Source organism: Carassius carassius, chromosome 32, assembly GCF_963082965.1.
Source record: "Carassius carassius chromosome 32, fCarCar2.1, whole genome shotgun sequence".
Classification (NCBI taxonomy): Eukaryota; Metazoa; Chordata; class Actinopteri; order Cypriniformes; family Cyprinidae; genus Carassius; species Carassius carassius.
Window position 1 is genome coordinate 6,147,730 of NC_081786.1, and position 18,781 is coordinate 6,166,510.

The 18,781-nt window shown below is 38.5% G+C and overlaps 1 protein-coding gene across 2 annotated transcripts in view; it reads left to right on the forward strand.

Moving 5' to 3' along the window:
- Nucleotides 1–2,644: 2,644 nt before the first annotated feature.
- lrfn5a (leucine rich repeat and fibronectin type III domain containing 5a) overlaps nt 2,645–18,781 on the forward strand; it is a 66,548-nt gene continuing 50,411 nt past the window's right edge. For both annotated transcript variants that reach the window (XM_059520008.1, XM_059520007.1), the window contains exon 1: nt 2,645–3,424. The gene's annotated coding sequence lies outside the window, so the exon portion shown is untranslated. The remainder of the gene's footprint in view (nt 3,425–18,781) is intronic.

The window sequence follows — 18,781 nt, forward strand, 5'->3', positions numbered from 1 at the left end:
ACAAACCCCAATTAAGTGGTTTGTGGAGAGTATTTATATTTGTAGCAGCAATTAGACCTGTATACATACTCGCCTGTAGGAAACCTAGTAATAGTCATAAAGACATAGCTTTTGATGGCCATTAACTCACAATGTTTTAAAAATAAATGCAAGAGTTGCATCTATATCGACAGCTGACATGTCAAGCAATATGTAATGAGTGCACTCTTGACGCAGAGGTAAATGCAGCATTGACGCTTGGTATGATCGTAAGTAATCGATCTCCTGTCCCACACAACACAAAACGAGTGTGGAAGGGGTATTTCAGCGGCAGCATCTCAAATCTTTATAGCTTAATCAGGTGCAGCACCATTCACTGGCGTCACTGCATTCACTGCGTGGAGCATTCCTGCACGCGGAGCACGAAAGGTTCGCTCTTAATCCCGACCATCTGCTGGGTTTCCGTAAACGGGACTGGGAGTTTTGCGTTTAACAGTGGCCACTGACAGACAGTAACCTTTCCATGTATGGCAAGCCGGATGAACGTTTAAAACGGATTATTCTCATTTTCTAGTTTTATTAAAGTAGTCTGAAAAAAGCATTTTTGCTACTGATCTATCCTACAAGTAGATCTATCCTACAATTATTTCCACTGATATTTACAGTTAAAAATTTAACACTTTCATGCATATGGGTCACTAAAGTGGACCGTTTTTACACATATGCATGGGCGTATTGGGCTTTAAGGGGCTGAAGCCTAGGGGCCTAGCATCAAACATCTCACATTTATGCCAACGTTTGTTTCAATCTACTGATGATGATTAATTTATATTTTCTGTAATTTATGGTGTTTAAATCATACCTGTAATCTGTAAAAAAAAACTTGGGAGGGGGGCCTACCATAATGCTGTAGCCCAGGGGCCTCTGGATATCTTAAAGCGCCCCTGAACATGGCATATTTGCACATCAGCCACCAGAGTGGTCACTAGTGCACCATCTTATAAACTGCCACCTAGTGGTAAACTGTTGTTTGTGTTGTTGTTGTATTTTTCTCTAAACTAAGATGTCTGAGACCAGTCAGAAATGCCAAGGTGCTTCAGAATATCCATCCTTCCCTTCTATCTAAGGAGTCATATTATTGTTATATTTTTCGAAGAATTGATTTTAGAATGTGACAAATGAAGAAAAAAAAAATAGTGAAAAAAGTGAAAATCTAAATCATCTATCCACTCTCACTTGCCCTTATATATTTTTTGTATAAAATGTACAACTTTCACATGATTTTATATCATTTTATTATTTGATTTGTTAAATACATACAGTATTATTGTGTCAGTGCTGTATTAGAATTAAATGTGTCAAATAAAAGAAAAGTTCAAATCTTGTTTTTTCAAGCCGTAAGAGCAATTAAAAAAAAAAGGAAAAATAATCTTGACGGAAGTTGTAATAATTCATGCATGAAAGGTTTAATTTAGCTGTAGAGTAGCCATTCTGACATATCATCATGCCAAGTATAAATCATTTTTTAATTAGTTAGATAAGTTACAAGTAACATGAGATAAGTGACTAGTAAAAATTGGTATACATCAGTGTAAAAATTAATTGGACCAAAGATGATTCTGAAAGAAAATGGTAAAGGAGCTTACTCTTGCTATAATGAACACAACATTCACATGCATCTGATTGACAGATAAACCTCATGCTCCTTTTTCAGTGTGGATATTTAAGTTGGGCTGTGTTTCCCAAAAGCATTGTAAGCTTAAGTTGATCGTAGAACCATTGACACCAATGAACATGAGCGAAATCTGTGGGGGAAAAAATTTAACTACCCATCACTCTCTATTGCAATGACTGGATTCAATCTACAAAATTTCGCCATTCAACATAAATGTGACCACACCTTAAAGGGATAGCTCACCCCAAAATGTAAATTCTGTTATTAATTACTCACCCTCATGTCGTTCCAAACCCATAAGACATTTGTTCATCTTTGGAACACAAATTAAGATATTTTTGATGAAATCTAAGAGCTCTTTGACCCTGCATAGACAGCAGCACAACTGCAATGTTCCCCGTCCCAGAAACATATTAAGGAGGACATTGATAAAACAGTCCATCAATGAAATCAACGTAATCAGCGTTGTTTATGTTCAGCATGCACACATGTTCTTATAAATGTAAACTTTTCCTTTTACATTTCTGGGATTGGGAACATTGCAGTAGCATTTCTGTCTATGCAGGGTCTGATAGATCTCAGATTTAATCAAAAATGTTAATTTGCTTTCCGAAGATGAGCAAAGGTCTTATGGTTTCGGAACGACATGAGGGTACGAGAGTAATTAATGACAGAATTTTCATTTTTGGGTGAACTAACCCTTCAGTAGTAGCCTATCTAATAAAAATAAGCCTGTGAAATTAAAAAAGCCTTAGTCGTAGTACTGGTTAATTTATTGGCTAAAAAAGTAATAATCGATACTTTGTCCTAAGCAATAAACGCTAAAGCAGCTTGCCATAATCCGTGGTTTTCTTTACCTTTTCCGTTGTCTTCGAGCCTTAAATCAACAACACTTCTCGCTGAGAGGCGCAGAGTGACACACGTATCAAGTATTGCGAGCGTCAATCTGAGCCAATCCTTGATGACGTCCTGCTTTCTCTCTCCCAATCCGAACAGCAGGAGAGAGAGCACAGCCGTCGTTATACGGATGATCCCAGGCAGCGGCTGGCTGGTGCAAAATTAGTTTGTTTAAACAGCTCGACCTGTTTTGATGCATTTGCTCGCTCTTCCCGCTTCATGTGCAATTAATTAGACCTCCCTTTAAATTTCCAGCATCTTATGTGTGTTATAGCGACTTATCGGAGACATTTTGAGTTATTAATCCATCTTCAGTCGCGCGTGGAGAGTGTACGCTGTCTGAGAAGACACTTTTGGTACCCTTTGGATGGGAGGTTGGCGCGGAAGGCAGTCGGTCAGTGATTGTGTGGATTAAACGGGGAGGAAGTAACGTTACTTGTAAAAGTGCGGTGGTGAGAAGGTCTCTGTTGAGATTTGATTTGACTTCTCGGGTTTAATGCGGACGAAAGCTCGCGCTCGAGCGAGGTGCGTCGACGGGCGGGAGGAGAATGGCACGAGCTTCCGAGTATCTGAGGGGAAAACAAGTACTTGGCTTTCTTGAGGGGCGTCGGGCACATTGCGTAGGAATTTGACTGTCCCTCAGGGTACGTTTTTCGGGATATTTGTCCGTTACGTCGAAAGGAGAAAAAAAACCTTATTGGATTTTAGTGGCTTTGGATATGTGCTTTGGGGAGTTGGATGCCTTCATATCGCACGCACCTTTGAATTTAGTGTGAATCCAGTGGAGCACAACATGGGAAAAAATGACAAGTGAGAAGATTCGGTTCCTCTGACCCTCGGTGCTTCAAGCCGGACTGGCGTTCCTTCTGCTAGGTAAACTTTTCAGTCTGAATATTGTATGGCTTTTAACATTGAACTGTCCCTTCTTGATCTCCTTGAGGAATCTGTGCCGAGAGTCCGGTTCTCTTTTCAGAGTATCTGGAGGGACAATGGGATAATGGGATGGATGAGATTGTGTGTATGTGGTTGTGTGGTTGTTGGGCGGTGGAGGGGGTTGTGTTGAAAGACTAGATTGAAATCCATTCTTTCATATGCATCCATATCCGTAATCTGCTCTGTTATAAGTGATGGTGACATTAAGAGTTTCATTCTATGTGTCATGAGGGTTTATTTGTGAGCTATTGACTAGCAGAAGCAATGAAGTAAGTCTTCAGAATTGGGACAGATCCAGTCGATGATATAGGAGGCGTATCCCAGTATGTACATTCAGATTTCATGTAATTTTTTCCCTATAAAAGTCGTACTTGCATTCACTGGAGCGTTTGGAACTTGCATTTCATATTGTGTTTTTCCCTAAAAATGAATTTTGTGCGTGATCAAATAGGCAAGAGAAATATTTGTAGTTTCATCTTTTAGCAAATGGTTTTAATTATACATTTCAAGCATGCTGGGTTAATATTAAAGGCTGTAGGAGAAAATAAATAAAAAATGGGTTATTTAGATGATGTGTGCAGCTCTGTTTGATTATTCTGAACACCTACATTGAGGTTTTTTTTTTTTTAGACGGATTCTTGTCATTGTTATTTAGGTTTTATCGTCATTTACCATACACCTGAAGCATGTACAGCAGTATGAAATGTCATAATCAGTCTTCATTAACCTTTCTATAACCAAAAAATGTTAAATTAACAAAACAGTAATGTATATCCTGCATGCTTTATTTTGTGATGCTCTTGAGCTTTTAGAATTTCTTTCAAATCCATACATTTTATTACTTTATTTAAAATATCAATTATAATCTTTTTCAAAATTATGTTTTATATCTAAATTCAAAATAATATACCATACAAATTTATTTTAAGCTGAGTCAAATTCCATCAGTTACTTTGACAAAAATGCTAAATTTATATTGAATTACTTGAAATGAAATGCAATTTACTACAGTATATTGTTGTTTCTAAGTTTATAAAACACCAACATATAAGATATATTGTTTGATATGAAAATGCTTTATATTTTTGGCTGCAGTGTTTTAGTGTTTTTTCACAGGGTGTAGATGGGTAACTGAACTGCAGCACCTCTTCCACTGGCTGGTGGTGCTATAATTCAATTTATGGCTCACACAGCAGCTCTAAGGGCCGAGTGCAGTCTTTTTGGATATGGGTGTGGGAAACTATGGTTTTATCATTCTGACAAGACCATATATAAGGAAGAATACTTTGTAATAGGGTATTTATGTTACAGTACTTCTAACAAACTGCACATTTAATATGTAATAGTTTTGAGGAACTGCTTGTATGTAGACCTTATGTTTGAATGTATTTAGCGTGTGCAAAATGTGCAGCATTGATTTCCCTTCTTTACATAACATCGGAATTAGCATGTTTTCCAGCACTGTGGACCGATCCTAAAACTCCTGTGGCTGTCTGTTGTGTTGAATGTGGTGCCAGGCTGCCAGTAAGTCCTTCAGACTTGTTTAATTACTCTTGCTGAGCTTAGACCCTTGATATGATGAGATGAAGCCAAGAAGCCAGCAAGAGCGCAATGATTCCCACAGCTTGCGTGACTGTTTGAGTAAGGAATTGGAAAGGGTAAAAAGGATTATCACACTCATTGAGTTATTTTGCAGTTCTGAGTAAAACCGAGCTTTCTTTGAAATGATGCAACTAGCAGGCTGGATAATGTGAATTATAGTAGTGCAGTAAACTATAAGCTGCATTTTTGAGACCGATGTTGTTAAGATCGTTTCAGTCATACAGTGGTTCTTTGCATGTGAGTAATTAGGATACATGGTAACTGTGCTGAGATGGTGAAACCTAATATTCTGCTGTTTACGGATGTCTGGAGAAGCAGCGATGTATCTGGTTTGTTCCTCTGAATTTCCTGCTCCAAATATAGAATTAAAAGAAAATTGGAAGCTATGTACACTACTGGTCGAAATAATGGAATTAAGGATTTTTTTTATGCTTTTGAAAGAAGTCTCTTATACTTAACAAGGCTGCATTTATTTGATCAAAAATACAATAAAATATTGGAATATTGTGAAATATTATTTTCTATGAAAAACAAAAAACAAAACAACAAAACATAATAATTTTTTAAATTAAGAAAAAAAAGATTTCTAATAAATGCTGTTCTATTGCAGCAGTAATAACTAATGTAATATAATATAACATAATTGAGCACCAAATTAGCAGGATCATGTGACTCTGAAGACTGGCGTAATGGCTGTTGAAAACTCAGCTTTTCCATCTTATGTTATTTTCAAATAGAAATCTGTTATATTGTAATTATATTTTATCAAATACATGTAGCCTTGGTGAGTATAAAAAACTTCCTTCAAATTTAAAAAAAAAAAACAGTACCTATTTCAAATGTTTGACTGGTAGAGTATATGTGTTTGGTTGAGTAATGAATAATCCTATATTTATTTATCTAGCTTTTGTGACTTTGTTTGATGTCATAGACTACAAGGTTGAATTATTTATGTGAGTCAATCATCCATGTTGTTTTCTGTGGAAGATTGTACACTGTATCTACTCTAACTGGTATGGAGTATTTGCAGGCCTGGGTGGCCAGCTGTTGTGCATGAGTTATGTCAGCTAAAACAATAGAATTAAACACAATAGATCTGTGTCCCAAAGAGATGAATGTAAACATGTCAAAATAGATTAGATACTGGATATGACGTCAATTCTCAACCTTTAGTTCACATCATGACCTTACTTCCAACTTTGAGATAAACAGCAGATGACCGCTCAAGATGTTTGCCAATACTAAAAAGTTACAACTCAGACCCCCTAGGTTATTATTTTATTACAGGTCCGCACAGGTTAAAACAACCTTGCAGTGTTTCTGCAGATGCTGTGAAGCTATTTTTGAGTCACAGAGGACAGAGTCACTGGGATGTAAAAAGCTTTAGGGCAGGCATTCAGAAAACATTTGGCGAGAGACTTAAACTGAAACAATTCCAGTCAAAACAGCCAGATTATCGAAGCTGCATAAAATCACAAAACAGCCACATTGAGGTCATGATCAGCTCTAAACGTTCTGAATGCTGGATTCGGGAGTGCTGGCGTTCAGAGATGGGGAGAGTGTGGTTGTTGTCAGAGTGACAGGAGAAGCGGAGAGGTAAAATGGCAGAGGTTCGAGTGGGAGTCACTTTAGGGGGTGTTTGTCTGTGATAATGAGCTGTCACTGAGGCACCATTGCCTTGTTTTGATCTTGCCACCCTACTGCTTTAAGCAAGAGAAAACTGACAGCTGTGTATAGAAATAGATTCTGGGTACAAAGGCCAATGAGGCTATAATGCCATTAGTTCTGTGTATGTGTTGGGGAATGGAGGCTTTCTTCTGTGTTCACAGTGAATGTGTGTTGTTCTTTGTCTGCAGCACTGTTATACGGGATGGTGGTCGATGTGGTCTACCGAGATTTGTACGTAGAAAAATGATCTGGCCACCAAGGGTAAAATAGGGAATAAATCACTAGAAACAAGAGGAAGTGACAAAAGATGAGTTTTCTAATCTAATAATATCACAGAGATCCAAACAAAAAAATCTAATAAAGAGCCATTGTCTCCTATTAAAAAAACATCAAATGGTTTTTTAAGGTGCCACAGAATTGTTTTATTTCTTTTATTTTATTTTACATTTTAACATCTCAATCATACTGTCATGTGTTTATGTCTCATCTTTTCTTGACTTTATCAGCATTTTAATCTATCCTGTAGATAACCTGGGAAACTTAGAGTGGGAACTAAATGTACTTTCCAGCTTGAAATATACAGTCACACATTGTTTATTACACAGAATCTGTACCAATATCATGGAGCATAAGCATCATTAGGCCACTGAGTGTAGTTTGGGCTCCTCCTCAATGCATCCTGTAAATGTTGTCATATACAAAAATTAAAGCTGCTTCACAATGCCATAGAAGAACCTTTTTTGTCTAAATGGTTTCATAAAAGCCCTTTCTTTCGGAACATACTGCACAACTCCTTGTTCAAGCTCTCGTTCTGTCCAGGCTGGACTATTGCAATGCTCTCTTGGCAGGTCTTCCAACCAGTTCTATCAAACCTTTACAATTAATCCAGAACACGGCAGCAAGATTAATTTTTAATGAGCCGAAAAGAATACGTCACACCACTGTTTATCAATTTGCACTGGCTACCAATAGCTGCTTGCATAAAATTCAAGGCATTGATGTTTGCCTACAAAACCACCACTGGCCCTGCTCCCATTTACCTAAATTTATTACTTCAGACTTATGTGCCCTCTAGAAGCTTGCGTTCTGCAAGCGAACGTCGCTTGATTGTGCCATCCCAAAGAAGCACAAAGTCACTTTTACGCAGAGGTGGAAAGAGTACAAAAATATTCTACTCAAGTAAAAGTACCATTACATTAATGAAATTTTACTTAAGTACAAGTAAAAGTACCAGTCTAAAAAATCAACTCAAGTAAAAGTAAAAAGTAGCTCATTTAAAATTTACTCAGAGTAAAAATTACTTAGTTACATTTTAAACAGTGGGAGGGAGTCAAAAATGGGACAGGCCAAGAGTGTCAAACTCAGTTCCAGGCCACAGTCCTGCACAGTTTAGATTTAACCCTAATTAAACACACCTGATCCAGCTAATCTAATCATTTAGGTTTATTTGAAAACTACATGATATGTGTGCTGGAGCAGGGTTAGAACTAAACTATGGCTATGGCCCTCCGGGAACTGAGTTTGACACCCCTGGGATAGGCCTATTAATCTCAAACTAGTAGTTTTTAATTAAAGGAATCAGTTATTTAGAATAATAAAACATTTGGGCTGTTACCAGGCAAATCAGTATCAACAAACTCATCTTTTCAATACAGAGGAAATGCAAAAGCTTCATCGGACGTGGCATTTAGATGTATTTACACACTGTTTAGTGCAGGACAAGAATGCATTTAACCTGCAGTTACAAATGCATGAATAATGTTTTGATATGCCAGACATAAAATGTTGAATACTCATTTGAAATTATAAAAACTTAATTATAAAAAAAAAAATCAAAAGATACTTTAAATGTGAAATTAAAATGGCCAGTATGTGTCAGCAAGTCACTGTTAATAAGTGAGTCATTGCGATTGAACCAAATCATTTAAATGGTTGATTCATTCAGAAACGAAACACTGTCATGTTGCTCAGAGACGCAAAATTTTGCTTTGGTGGCTGTGTTTGGAATAAATTTTTGTTGTAGAAATAGAACAAAAACCGGCAATATGGTGTCTAAAACGCAAGTCTCTTAGTTTACTGTCCTGTTGTAAAAAAAAAAAAAAAAAAAAAAAAAAAAAATATATATATATATATATATATATATATATATATTTTTTTTTTTTTTTTTTTTTTTTTTTTTTTTTTTTTTCACTGATCTATATCAGTGGCGGCTGCTGGTCTTTCAAAGAGGGGAAGCTCATTTTCGGCCTACATTATAACCCTCTGATGGTCTTCATTTGTAGTATATATATATATATATATATATATATATATATATATATATATATATATTTTTTTTTTTTTTTTTTTTTTTTTTTCACTGATCTATATCAGTGGCGGCTGCTGGTCTTTCAAAGAGGGGAAGCTCATTTTCGGCCTACATTATAACCCTCTGATGGTCTTCATTTGTAGTGACACTCGGGGTCTTTTTGACCCCAGACAATAACATTTCATTTTGTAATAGTAAAATATTTAAATTTTTTACAAATATAATTTTACTCTGTTCATTTATGTTTTTACTAAACTTTGTACAGTTTTTGGAGGATTTAAATCTTTTACATTTCTATAAATAAATATATATTTATTTAAATAGGCTTTTTTTTTACAAAAAAAGAAAAAAGCATTTCAGGTAAAATTCACTTCATAAAAGACCCAGATTTCTAACTTTCATACATGGGGATACCATGGATAATTTTATAAGGTTTAATGTAAGCCCATTTTTGGGGAAATTCAGTTTAAAAATTGTAATAAATCACTTTAACCACTAGATGGCTATAGTGTGTGTGTGTGTGTGTGTGTGTGTGTGTGTGTGTGTGTGTGTGTGTGTGTGTGTGTGTGTGTGTGAGTGCACATTTTCAATCTGTCTTAGTTACCAATTCAATTTTGTGGTGGTTCTGCATTTTACAAATATCAAGAAATATTGCCGCAGTTTGTCTTTCGAATACACTTGAGAAATCCGCGATCATGGGACTGAGCGTGAAACAGCTTCACCGACTTCTTATGGTGCAGACCGCTGTCAGTCAAAAGGAGATCGACAGATCCTCCAATCATCACGCGGAAACCCAGTCTTCATTCACCTCCAGAGACGCTGAGCGTCCGTGGGCGGGACATAATCGCAGCATTTATCCAATGACCGTCTAGCTTCGGAGCACTGAAAAAAACTGTTCAAAGCAGCCCCATTGAAGTCAATGGACGCTCGGCTTCAACAGGGAAATGCACTATGACGCTACGGGAATGTATGAGAAGAAAATCGAGTCAGCCGACATGTAGCTGATTAACACAATACATAATACACAATAGTAAATATTTGACCGTTTTTTTTTTTTTTACATTAGAGGGGAAGCTGAGCTTCCCTTGCAGTCTTAAAGAAATCCCCACTGATCTATATATATATATATATGTGTGTGTGTGTGTGTGTGTGTGTGTGTGTGTGATTATGATTTTTAGAGGAAAAGACAGCATTCTTTGTGTGATTTTGATTCTAAATGATTTTGATTGATTTCATTCTAAATGCATTTCAACAGACTGAATCACACAGTGAAAGAACACTCTAAATGCGCGCGTACATCATTAAAACAACAATTATGATATTATCGCAGACGATATAAATCGCACACTCCGCACCAGTCTTTTTGGCTAATTTGTGCAAAACCTCTTGCTAAAATGTCAAAGCATCATTTTAACCACCAATTCAATGACGCAATTATTTAGCTCACCTCTATATGCTTACGTGGGGTTGATGTCTTGTCGAGATTTTATAAACTGCTAGTTTGGTCTCCCTAGGCAAGCACAGCATACACAGCATAATAGAGTATACATATGGCCAGGGGTTCACTTCATTTCCTTGAGTTCAACTTCAGAATATGACGGGGTTTCGTTTTCAGCGGTGTCTGCACCACTAACGCCTGTTTTGTCCGTCTGCATCTTTCTTGTGATTTTAGCGCCAGTTTGCCCTCCTGCCCATTATTTACTGACATAGCTTCCAGGGAAGTAATTAATGTGTTTTAAAATGTAGCGAAGTACAATACTTCAAACAAAATATACTTAAGTAAAAGTAAAATTACAGATAAAAAAATACTTAAAAAAGTAGAAGTACACAAAAAAGCTACTCAATTACAGTAACGCGAGTAAATGTAATTCGTTACTTTCCACCTCTGCTTTTACGGACTTTTAAATTAAATGTTCCCTCCTGGTGGCATGTCCTCCCCAACTCAATCCGAGCAGCTGAGTCCTTAGCCATCTTCAAGAATCGGCTTAAAACACATCTCTTCCATCTTTATTTGACCCTCTAACTTTAACACTCACTATTCTCACTCACTATTCTAATTCTATTCTTAAAAAAATCTAACTACCTTTCTAATCTTCTTTTCATTTATTTTACAATTATTTGAGTATATATATATATATATATATATATATATATATATATATATATATATATATATATATAAGACCTCTAACACTAGTTTGCTCTAATCTTTTTCTATTCTATCTGTTTTCTTTTTATTTATTACAATATTTAAAAGCCCTTGCTACGTGTACTGTGTTTAAGATAACTGAGACTTGTTATAGCACTTATATATAATTTCTCTTTTTGTTGTTTTTGATTGCTTCCATTGTCCTTATTTGTAAGTGGCTTTAGATAAAAGTGTCTGCTAAATGACTAAATGTACTGTAAATTAGTGTTGTCACGGTACTGGAATTTCAAACTTCGATATGATACCTTGAAAAATATCGATATTCAATACCATTTTCAATACCACAGAGAAAAAACTGCCACAACATTAAGTTTTTTTTTTTTAAATGGCACAGATTTTTAAATACCTGAAAGTACAATCTTATAAATATGATATATATGTATATATAATATGAAATCTGTATAATCACGTATCATTTAATGATAGAACTTTATTAATTATAATTAAAACTTGGTAACCATGTATGAATGCATAGACATTTTAACTGAGGCCATCCTTAAAATTAAATTAAATTAAATTTATGCATTTAGCAGATGCTTTTATCCAAAGCGACTTACAGTGCATTCAGGCTATCAATTTTAATCTATCATGTGTTCCCGGGGAATCGAACCCCCAACCTTGGGCTTGATATCGCATTGCTCTACCAACTGAGCTGCAGGAACACTTAAAAATATTCTTGTTTGCCGTAACCCGACCGACCCTGTCAATTTAGGACAAATTTCATTAAAACAGCTCAACACCGCTTTAACTTGGCACGAAGTTCGGGAAAAACTGTGCCCAGATCTTTTCCCATCCCTTCTCCCGTCTAGTCTAAAACTTCGAAAATCTATTGCACGAATCGATTGGACCAACCAACACAAGTTTTGAAAACGAAAATAGGAAATTGATTTTTTTGGGACACACGTCACACAGCAACTGCAGCTTCGGACACACACGCATAACAACAAATAATACTTCTGCACAGTGTTTCTCTTTTTACAACAGAAATGTGAATTCTGCTGGTATTCAAACAGTCTCATGCATACAGATACAGATTTGGCCTAGAATCGCCTACGTATGCGATTTTTTGTTGTTGTTGTTGACATTTCTAATCGTAAACACAGCCATGTTGAAGCCTGCAGTAATTTTTTTGTATTATGGCAGTCCACTCTGCATATTTTTTTCGAGAATGTTGCACTCCTGTTTGTCATTGTGCACGTAACTTCACGCCAATAAATCATCAGAAATATTTGTCTTTACCAATATATTGAATCTTTACATTCGTCCTGCCTGTTGTCCGTGGATTCACCTAAATTTGGTGTTATTTGCTGTATAAAATTCATCTAGACATGAAAAATCGATTTTACAATCGATTCGATGAACACTTGTCACTCAAATCAAACAGTATTTTTTTCAAAGTGACAACCCAAGAAAGCAAAGTAATCGGTCTCTCATTTGTAGGTTGCATTGACACCTAGCGGTGGATGCAAGTAAAACAGTATAACAGTACCTATTTTTTTTCTTCTCACCTGAAATTCATGCAATAAACATTTTTTTGACAAAGATTTCAATTTGTTTGTGGTCTATATAGCCTACATCAAAATGAGGTGAATGTATATTACGTGTGTTTACAAGTTTTACACATTTTCCGCAGTTTGAAACTGTTGTACTGTAGGCTCTCTTATAAAATAGCCTACCTTTTGATGTTAATTCATGTTCAATATGTTTAGGTTAAAGTTTAGAATTATGACTTGGACACAAATATATTTATCGTGGCCATGAATTAAAAATATTTCTACAAATTAAGAAATTGTTCCATCGTTGTTTGAGGCAAATAATGAAACATTCCCATGTCTTAGTTATTAATCAGTTGTTTAATTTTAACAAATCATGGCTTTTTTGTAATTTGTTCAATTAATTAATAGGAAGGAACAATGTAGAATGTTGTCACAATTTACTAAATCAAGGGAACAAACTGCCACTATTTACTAAAAATTCTTAATTTGTGGCCACAATATATATTTTTCTTTCCCAAATGCCATCTGTATAAAATAATGTTAGGCCTATTTAAACAAAAATAATTAAATTACAAAGATGCTATAATGTATCAATATTGTTCACAAATTGCAGAACAAATTGCTTTGAAAATATGTGTGCCTTTTCATGTCAGTGCAGTTTGTCTTAAAATATCATTTATATAAAAAAAGTATGTAAATATTAGTACAGGAATGTAATATTCAGATTTTCAGATATTCAGATACTTAAATGGAGCATAATATCCAGATTTTATTTTTTTAAATATGTGGTAAAATAAAATCCTTGGGGATATTCTTGAGAAATCTTGTGATTTTTCATCCACATTTGTGTACTCTGTTAACACTGACTTCTAATAAATGTGATGGAGTAGACCATACAATTATAAATAAAGCATACCATTTATGATTCTGATGGAGTCATAGAAGATTATAGGAGTGTTGATATTTTGCGCAGTTGTTTGTTGTTGCAGTCCCACTGAAAGTCTTTGGTGACTGAAGCTTCATCAGGCCTCTCTGATCTAGAAATAAATCATCAGCGTGCATTAGCTGTCATCTTCATTAGCATATCACCGCTACCTTCTGCTTTCCTCTGTATGGAGCAAAGCCTGTGTCATCCATAACAAGATTAATAGAGCTTAGCTAACCAAAGCTATCTCTTTAAAGTAGCCCATGCATCCATACTGCACTTATTTAAGCCTCATCATCTAAACAGAACTGGCTTGGAATGATTTATATACGCATGCATATGAAAATATTTCATATTTGTTTTCTCTGATCTCTATTATAGGGCCTTTCAGCAATGCCAATCCCCTGTCTAATCTGTTTGCAAATATTAGTCTTGTATTCGCAAGGTGAAAATGGGATAAATATTTGTGTTGTGTTCTAAGAAAGGAAGTGTTTTTTGTTGGCGAGTGCATCAGAGCGTTAGACCTGATTTTATCTGAACTGATCAGATTACAGACATAGAGGAAGAGCCTCAACAACATGGATGGCCTTAATCTGGTCCAGGGTGCCGCATGCTTGTGCAATCTATCAAATTATTGCATTGGTTCACATGACAAAGTGGAGTAAGACATACTATCACATCGTAGTTGTTTACTCAGGTCTGCATAAATGGGCAAAATAGAAATGTTATCAGTATCAGTGAGTATCCAACTCAGTGAGTATCCAACTCTGAGCTGCACTGAACTGATAATCATGATTGTTTGATGGGGGTTTCCGGGTGGCATCACCTGGTGGAAAAAATGACAAAAAGCATCCCTCCTTTGAAACCATCCCCTTTAGATCAATAATGTGTATTTTGTCAAATTTATCATGCAAATTAAATATAAAAATTCTCTACTTATAATAATTCATGAACTAAATAATGGTGATTGGCCAATCAGAACTCGGTACTGTAAAAAATTATGCAAACTATATACAGGCAAGCAAATTGGGTCAAAAAGAATCCAATGTGCTGCATTTTCTTTATAATTGATTTCCATTACCACTGATCTATAAAGTCGACAGTCACACAAAGATACCAATACCATGATTAGTTTTAACAATATGCAACCAATTTATATTAACATATATTAACATTTATATTAACATAAAAAAATTAGTTAAAAACAATCTAGGTATATTCTGAAAATTTAAACTGAAGAAATTTGCCTGTCGAATATTATACATCGTATTTTTTAACCGATTTAATATTTTGGAAGTGAATTCTGGAACGTGAATATGAATTATTGATTTTTTAATTATAAAAAGGTGTGTGAAATATTTTCAATTGAAATATTCACAGCTTAAATGAACAACTATATACAATTTCAGGACCTAACAATGCAAGCCCTGGAAATTCAAGGCATTAAAATGCAAGTACTGTTAATGCAATGCATTATTTTTCAGTTAGTGCTATGCAGCATGCTTTTTTGTTTCAAAGACATAAGTCATTATTTTACTTCCATATCCATTCAGTTGTTTCATTTGTAATTGAATCTGCTGTTTTGAACGAATGTTTAATTTGAATTATTCAATGAATCATTTATTAAAACAGGGATTTGCTGCCACCTATGGGCTGTTTAATTGTCATCTTTATTTATCCATAACAGTCCTAAACCAGCCAAGGTGCCAGCACAAAAGCACATTCAGCAAAATAATCAGATTCAAAATACAAGAATCAGGAATTGTGTCGGGTCTCGGGGCTAATCACCTGTCTTTTTGGTGTGGGTGTGTGTGCTGGGATGGTGACAGCTCACCACGTCTGCCTGTTTGTGTTTTCCCCGCCTCCCTTGTTCCCCGTTGTTAACCATAATTGCTCGCCACCTGTTCTCGATGTCCTTCTAATTTTTTCCCCTTTATTATTCCCTGTGTTTCTCTGTCTATTGTCAGACTGTTGTTATTCGTTCCTATAGCTCCGATCATCTAGCAGTTCTTTGTACTCACCCTGTCGTGTCTTGTCCTCAGGCTCCAGTGTGTTTGGCTTATTTCTCTGCTCTAGTTCTTACAAGCCCAGAGCTCCTAGTAGCTTCAGCTGTTCATCCTGTCACTACGAGTGAATCCTGTGAAACGTGACTCATCTGCTGTTCATCCTGTCACTACGAGTGAATCCTGTGAAACGTGACTCATCTGCTGTTCATCCTGTCACTACGAGTGAATCCTTTGAAACGTGACTCATCTGCTGTTCATCCTGTCACTGCGAGTGAAACCTGTGGAGCGTGACTCTTTCTTCTCTGTCTCCGCTTTGTGAATAAAGCCTTGAGTTTACCCGCACCTGAATCCAGCCTGCTTTCTCCTGACAGAACAGTCTGACCATATTATGGATTCAGCGGGATCTGGTCCGCTTCGCGCGGCTCTCGCTCAACAGGGAGTGTTGATCGGGCAGCATGCCACTCAGCTCAACACCACCGCGCTGGATGTGGAAGTTCTCAGTGCCCGAGTCTCCGAACTCCTCACACGGGTGGACGATCTTCAGCAAGAGGCAACGTTCCTCACACCGGTATGTCACACGAGTCCGAACCCCATGCCAACAATCCGCCGGTCTACGATGGCGATCCTAACGCCTGTCAAGCGTTTCTCTCCCAATGCTCGCTGGTGTTTTCTCTGCAGCCCCGGCGTTACGCTAATGAAGAGACCAAGGTGGCTTACGTCCTTACACTCCTCTCGGGCCGTGCCCGCGAATGGGGTATCGCCGTTTGGAGATCGCGGGCTCCCTGTTGTGCCACTTTCGCGGTTTTCAGTCAAGAGATGGCCAAATTGTTTGATCGCTCTGCTCAGGGTGACGAGGCGGCGGCCCAGTTATCACGACTGTCTCAGGGGAGGAGCTCCGTGACTGACTATGCTATCCAGTTCCAGACTTTATATGCGGCATGCGGCTGGAATGAGAGCGCGCTGCGCGCTCGTTTTCTTGAGGGGTTGGATTTCGCCATTTCGGATGAGCTCGCGGCCATAGAGCTCCCGCGGGAATTGGATAGGCTCATTAGTCTCGCGCTCCGCATTGAGGGTCGTCTCAGCCGGCGCCGCAAACAACGGCAAACACCCGCCCCGTGGCGCCACCTAGAGTTCTCTTCAGCCAGTTTAGCCAGCCGACAGCCCTCGGAGGAGGAGCCCATGCAGTTGGGTCGTCTACGGCTTACACCACAGCAGAAGCAGGAGCGTCTGTTGTCGGGGGCGTGTCTATACTGCGGCAAGGGAGGCCACTTCGCCCTTCAGTGCCCATTAAAGGGCCAGGGTCCACCAGTGAGGCGGAGCGTCCTGGTGGGCACGGTTCTCAGCTCAAGCTCTCCTGCAACACGCACTCAGCTGCCGTTCCAACTCTCCTTCTAGAGTCATTCACACACTGGACTCGCCCTTGTGGACTCAGGGGCTGAGGGGAACTTCCTTGATGCTGCCTCTGCTCAACGTTGGAAGATCCTGCTTGTTCCTTTGGCTAGCCCCGTTTCAGCATGGTCATTAGCTGGCCGTCCCCTTACCACCATCACCCACGTCACTCCCAAGATAGACCTCCATATTGCTGGCAGTCATCATGAGCGGATTGAACTGTTTATTATTGATTCCCCTAAGGCTCCTTTAGTTCTGGGACACCCATGGTTGCACAAGCACAATCCCCACATTGATTGGGTCTATAATTCTGTTTTAGCCTGGAGTCAGTTTTGTCACGTGTCATGTTTGGGTGCTGCTTTTTGTCCTGTCTCTGTGTCTTGTGTTCCTCAGGAGGATCCCTCTGACCTGACTGGTGTTCTGGCGGAGTACCATGATCTTCGGGCGGTCTTCAGTAGGGCCCGGGCCACCTCGCTACCTCCGCATCGCCCCTACGACTGTGCCATTGATCTCCTCCCGGGCTCTTCTCCGCCTAAGGGTCGTTTATATTCCCTTTCAGGTCCAGAGAGAGAGGCCATGGACAAGTACATACGTGAGTCACTTCAGGCTGGGCTCATCCGCCATTCCTCCTCTCCCGCTGGTGCAGGGTTTTTCTTTGTTCAGAAGAAGGACGGCTCCCTGCGCCCTTGTATTGATTACAGAGGTTTGAATGACATTACTATCAAGAACAGGTACCCCCCACCTTTAATGTCTTCTGCTTTTGAATTGTTACAGGGAGCTCGGGTCTTCACCAAGTTAGACCTGCGCAACGCCTACCACTTGGTGCGCATTCGGGAGGGGGATGAGTGGAAGACGGCATTTAACACCCCTTCGGGACACTACGAGTACTTGGTTCTTCCGTTTGGTCTGACCAATGCTCCAGCCGTTTTCCAGGGACTCGTCAACAGCGTGTTGGGTGACATGATTAATCAATTTGTCTTTGTGTATTTGGATGATATTTTGATTTTTTCTTCTTCTCTCCAATTACACACCCAGCATGTCAGACGGGTTCTCCAGCGGTTACTAGAGAACCAGTTGTTTGTCAAGGCGGAGAAGTGCGAATTCCACGCTGAGTCTGTTACGTTCCTTGGCCATATTATTTCTATGGAGGGGATCAAGCCTGATCCCGCTAAGATTGAAGCTGTTGCCCAGTGGCCGGTCCCTGACTCCCGGAAGGCTCTGCAGCGTTTCCTGGGTTTTGCCAACTTCTAACGGCGTTAAATCCGGAATTTTGGTCAGATAGCTGCACCGCTGACAGCCTTAACCTCCACTAAGGTGTCTTTCAGGTGGAACCGGGAAGCGCAGGTAGCCTTTGACATTTTAAAGTCCCGTTTTGTCTCTGCACCTATTCTGATGGTTCCAGATCCGGAGGCCCAGTTCATTGTCGAGGTTGATGCTTCTGACGTTGGGGTTGGCGCAGTTCTATCTCAGCGTTCCCTCCATGATGGGAAGGTTCATCCTTGTGCATTCTTCTCTCGTCGTCTCAGCCCTGCAGAACGTAACTATGACATCGGCAACAGAGAGCTGCTGGCGGTACGATTGGCCTTGGGTGAGTGGCGTCATTGGTTGGAGGGGTCAGCGCAGCCCTTCCTGGTCTGGACGGATCACAAGAACCTAGAATACATCCGTTCGGCCAAGAGGCTGAGCTCGCGTCA